Genomic DNA, 6,000 nt, shown 5'->3' on the forward strand with positions numbered 1-6,000 from the left:
ACCCGATCTTGTACACGAAGCACGAACGGGATCATCAGAATTATTTGTATCGAGATTTATCATTATTATCATGTCGAGAGGGTAAATACGAAGGCGCAAAGACGGCTAAAAGTTCCCATACGAGCATCATAAATTGAGAACTGCGCTGCCCTTGCCGAGATATCCCACCGGCTATCATGAAATCATGAGATATCCTACCAGCTGCCTATGCGATTTATGCAGCCACCCTCGATCCGAGAAACCAGCAGAATTATGTGATAGAATTCCGGGTGAGCAAAGCCGATAATATAACAACATTTTTCCGAGAGACTTCAATTGCCCTTTCAAACATAAAATGATCATTATCTGATTATTTGATTCAGCGTAAATAAATGTTCAGGAAATATCTTAAATGATCCTCTTTCTGATCTTTATGGACTCACGAGCGTGAATAAATGCGCTTTATATGACGTTGTCGTCACAATTTGCTCGGAACCGAGGCAAATGCAAGACGTTCTCTTAGAAGGTGGCATCTCAGGCGCGAGTAATAAGCCGCTTCTACCAGCTATCGATTCCAATTTAATTAACGGCCATCGGTGCGCCGTAAGTCGCTAATTGCAAGGTACGAGGTGGCCAGGAGCGCCGCGCCGGAGACACGAAGGGCGGATCGTTGAAAAGGATCGCCGATCGATCTTCCCAACGCTCGCGACTCCTTTTTTCGAGGACGCGCCTCCTACCGGCCTCTCGTTCTTCTTTACGACGGTGTTCCGACGAGTCTTTGAAAAGAACGACCGTTCCGGTACTCTCTCAAGTCCGCCGTGGTCAATAATTGGAACTGGGAGATAACAGTGATCGGCCGATGAATTACACCAACGCCGGCACGCAAGAAATACTTATTGGATCGTTAATATCGTCGACACGATGATGGTTAAGCGTGGAGAACCGAGAAATCCGAAAGACACTGACGAGGATGTTCAGCAAGCCATTGCGTATTTCACATTTGAATTTCATTTAGATATTAATGATAATAATGATTGTTTTGTATTTAGAAATAATATTTTACATTATTATATTACGTATTTATTTGATATCAAATCTATATTATGGAGAATATCTTGAAGAAGAAAATTTATAAACTAGAGTGAAAAAATATTGATAGAATATTTATTGCATTCAACCAGAAAAGATCATTCGCTACTTTATTCGGTACATTATTTGTCTTCATCCATTATCTTTTCACTTAAACGTATTTGCAAGAGGATTGCGATTTATCAAAATATTCGGAAAAATATTTACGTCATGAATATAATTCACGATTTTACTTGGCATAAGCGTAGGAGACACGTAACGGGTAGTAAATATATCAACGGCGTGGGTGTCCCAATCTGGAACGATCTTGGCAATCTTTACCAAAACCAAGAATGATATACGCTGATTGTAATTTCAATGGAGCTTGCCGACATAAATCTATCCATCCAGGATAGAGTATGACGCTCATCCATATTAACTTAAACGAAATGGTTGTTCTTCCGGGTGCGGTCTGTCCACGGTGGATGTCAATGGACCACCTTTTCGATATCGATCTCTTGTATCCAATATGCAGTTCAATCGATATCTCTATCGTAACCGTTTATTTAATATATGGATACGCTGGCAACGTAAAGTCGCGATTAATGACGCGGAGTGCCGCTTCCTCGTCATTGCATTTATTTAAAATACCCTGGTGGACGGAAACCATTAAAACAATCTTTTTTCAAGATATCACTGTGTAATATTGTAGCATAAGCTACTCCATAAGAGCGATTGCTTTGCTTTTTATCATATTAATATCTTTTCTTACGATCTATATCATTATTGCGCGATTATCGTTTACGATCGATCGATTAAATCGATTCGCTCTCGCATTTTTTCATAAAACTCTGCAGCATTGTGCATATATATTTTATATTATTCTACTTTATTATTTTATACATACATATATATATTTTATTATATTCACATTCAGAGTTGCATAATTCTATACATACAACAATGAAAAATTAAATGCATTTACTTTATGTGACATTTCCGAAATAATTTATAGCACGTCGCTCAACGTAGATATATCAGTATTCCCTGTTTAAATCCATCGATGATATTCGATTATTAGGCGGTCTAGGATCGATCGATACAGATTTTCGCTTGGTGCCACCGATTTCACCACAGAATGGAATTAGGTGTTTTACTGTTGGCTGCAAAACGGAACGATAATAGCGCGAACAGTTCAGAGGCAGTAGTTTAGTGCGTGCTCGCCAATCTTTAAAACCTTTAATAAGAGGCTTTGGCAAATAACAAGGTCTGTCCGAGTAAACGTGTCTATTTATGCGAAGTACGCGTTTGCACGCGTGTGTTTCCTTGGTTTCTCCCTCCCTTGATAATCGTTGCAATTTGGGGAGCTTCATTGATTCACTTTTTGGACACTTTCGTCGATACGTGCAGTAAACGTTAAAGTATAACACAGCAGGAATTTCAAGAGGCACATCCTTAATCAGTTTCCGAACTTTTTATCAATATAGCAAGAATAATGCAAAATGTGCATGTATCTGATATTCCGTTTTAATAAAGATTCCTTATTTGGAATATGAAAGAATACCAAGCTTATTGAAACATAACAACCCAGATAATATATTCGTTTACATTCTTTATATATATATATATTCATTTCCATTCCCGTTCTGTACGTTGCTTGCTGAGTCGCGAATAAAGGAACGCGAACACGCGATTTTACGTAACGAAAAATTACGACTTTCCGACGCCGGGTCTGCCGATTTATCATCGATATAACCAGCAAAATGGCTCCGATGTCGACGATAATTAACCCCTATTGATTGGCTCTATTGTGGATAAATAAGGCTACGGTCATCCGTCTCTTCGGCGTATGGTAAACGAGACAGACGAGTGTCTCCGAAGATGGGCCTCATCTTCGGAGACACTCGGGGACTTTGGAGACTCAAGGACTAACAGCGGGAGACGATTGCAAACTTAAGACCGACTGATCCCACTGTGAAGCTAAATTTTTTCCTCTTTAAGTAAGTGGTGACTGCATATTTCCATAATAACTGTCGTATTTCATAGGGTTTTAAGTAATAGATATTAATGTATCGTAACTTACATACATGATAATCGTAAACACATAAATTGCAATTAATTACTTCAGTTCCAAAGTATAAGTTAGTATATGAACAAATCAATTCATTATTCGAAAACATTAAGAATATTAATGTTAAATTATTGCTTGCAGTGAATAATCCGTGAGGGTGATTAACTTCTCGACCTCCTCTCGAGAAACTTCCAAGCCATACGATCATATTTAGTGGCGAAAATGACAGATATCATCCAATAACGGGTTTCCCGCTTTTCTCAACCAGTAAACTTATCGCCGTTGGTAGTTAGTGAATTCTAGAGTGCCGGAAGGTCCAGAGGCGCGCGTAGGTATCTAGTAATGGTTTATCGATATCTCGGCACGATTTGTCGTGAGCAGTCCGGCGTATTTTAAACATACACGAACTGGCGGAGCGCAGCAAAACGAAGGGCAGGAAAAAGATGAGAGAGAGAAAGAGAGAAGGAAAAAGAGGAAAGGAGAAAGCACGAAAGAGAGCGATAACACGCGATTACTAATCGTGGTATCGCCTCTATCCCCAGGGGTCGCCGGGCTGGGCGATGAGCAACGACGATGTACATTATTCGTAGAGAGACCCCGAAGTGCACGAAATCTCCCTTTCTCGTGTGAGATACGGCCAGACGTTTCGACTTCTCGGAACTGGCGAGGTCGACGTGCCTGGTGAACCGCGGGGATCCTCGCCCACGCTCTCTCAAAGCGGTGCACAAAGCGGAGGAATCAAAACCGAATTCGATCCGGGGGCCCGGCGTTTTGTGGCACGTAGGTACCTAGGTGAAACAGGTGGAGTCTGACCCCGACAGGTCAACGGAAATTAATACGACCACCGAGACACGACTTGATTCTTTCACACCCACGTTGGAATTCCACTGTGCCAGGAAACGTCCATCATATCTCAGAAAAGTCCGTAATATAAATTAGACAGATTAGTCTGCTGGTATATAATAATTAATCAGAAGAGTTAATCATCCAAAATTAAGATTTTGTAAAGAATTGGATGCAATTAATAATAAATGTAGAAATCACAGTATTATAAATTTTACAAAAAAAAAGAAGAAAATCTATAGTTTAAGTTCTAAATGTTGCAAATAAAATAGCTGCCACAGTTCACTCATTACGAAGAAAATATAATTATAAGTATACAAGAAAATTGCTTAAAAATTTGAAAATCCGAAACCCAAAATCTATCAAAATACAAATACCGGTATGAGCATCTTTATCGAGCATATCCATAAAAGAAGAACGAAGAAAAACTCGTCCAGACAGGTACCTGAACTATCCGCTTCAAACCCTTCGAGTCCATCGCGGGACACGTCATAACCCACGATTTATGGCAGTATCAAGCCCGAGGTACATCATTGCAATCAGCTTGCTCAAGCAGCGCGTGTCTTCTCGCACGAAAATCGACACCCTTAATACACCATCATAGGGTGACGCTACATGTGTATGGTCGGCGCGGAAGAATGCCGGGCCTCGAGATAATGCCGCATTTTCGCGCGCGTCTTCAGGTGCTCGCGCACAAAGAAACCTTGTTCCTGCCCGGCTGCGCATCCACGGTGCACCATAAATCCTGTGGCTCACTGGCCGGTCCGCCACACAGGTCGTGCCTGACCGTGGTAAAGTAATTGGCGAAATGTGGTAATCCCTAATTATGGAAGATGCCGCGCTTAATTCTGCGACAAGTGCGGCGGCACAACGCCACGATAAAGGAAGCACCCTTTTCCTCCCTTGCAGATTGACAGCTGCTGCCATCGTTTAACCGCATCATTTTCGAAAAGAAAAAATGTTGGAGCTATGGTGACTTGTTTTAATTCTACTTTAATTTAAATTTAAATTTTAATTCTATTTTCTTGCTGTTCTTCAAATTGTTTGTTACTTCAGTACACGCAAAGGATAGAATTAGCACAACTATTTTATACAAGCATTATATATAAGATAGAATAATATTGTGATTCATACAATATATCTCGTTTCTCACACATTTTTATAGGATTTCAAGCAAAACTAATTCTACGATTCTATTTCTACGATTTCCGCGAATTTGTCTTTCTAGGAGAATCGTTAACATTTAATTACCCCATTAATATGGTCGTCAACCCTCGTTCGTGTCACTAACTTATATCATGTATATAATTTAAATTTTAAAAGAAGGTTTTATCGCGTGTCGCTGCTCGTAATTCAAAGATCGCCACGTCGTTATGCGGAAACGCTGCTATCAAGAGTTTGCGATGCCCATCGAAATTTTACGCGCGGCCGACATTTATGCGGGATTGCCGATATCTCTAACTGTCCCATAGAACCTCTAATAAAGATGTCCCTATACGGTTTTATACGACTCTATTTGGCGCGCAGGCGGTGACTTTACGACGACTTTTACATGTATCGTCGCTCTCGCCCCTCGCGGTGCAGTTCGTAGATTCACACCCGGTTTTAACACCTCGTAAAATTATGAGCGATCGCCGCCTAATGGTGCCAGAATATCGCGAGTTACGAGCCAACCTATTGTGCTCGAACGACCCTCTTGCTGCGATCACGCCGAACAGGTGGATTTCGCACGTACTATCACGCCAAATCTACTGGCTTAATATCTCCGCATGGCACCTTCTCGCCGGAATTTAACGTCGTTGGGCATTTGCTTTGCTACACACGATCATTCGACATTTTATTTGAATGCTGTTGCGAAAGTGTGACTATCTGTAATTAAGAACAAATATTATGTGGCGGCTCGTGATACAACGGCTCACAAACAACAATCATACTGACACACACATACGTATACGCACACGCGAGAAACTAGGTAAACAACAGCTGAAATGATAGAGACAAGCACCGCGAGGTGGCTAATCATCACCGGCCTTTCGCGC

Source organism: Ooceraea biroi, chromosome 1, assembly GCF_003672135.1.
Source record: "Ooceraea biroi isolate clonal line C1 chromosome 1, Obir_v5.4, whole genome shotgun sequence".
Taxonomy (NCBI): Eukaryota; Metazoa; Arthropoda; class Insecta; order Hymenoptera; family Formicidae; genus Ooceraea; species Ooceraea biroi.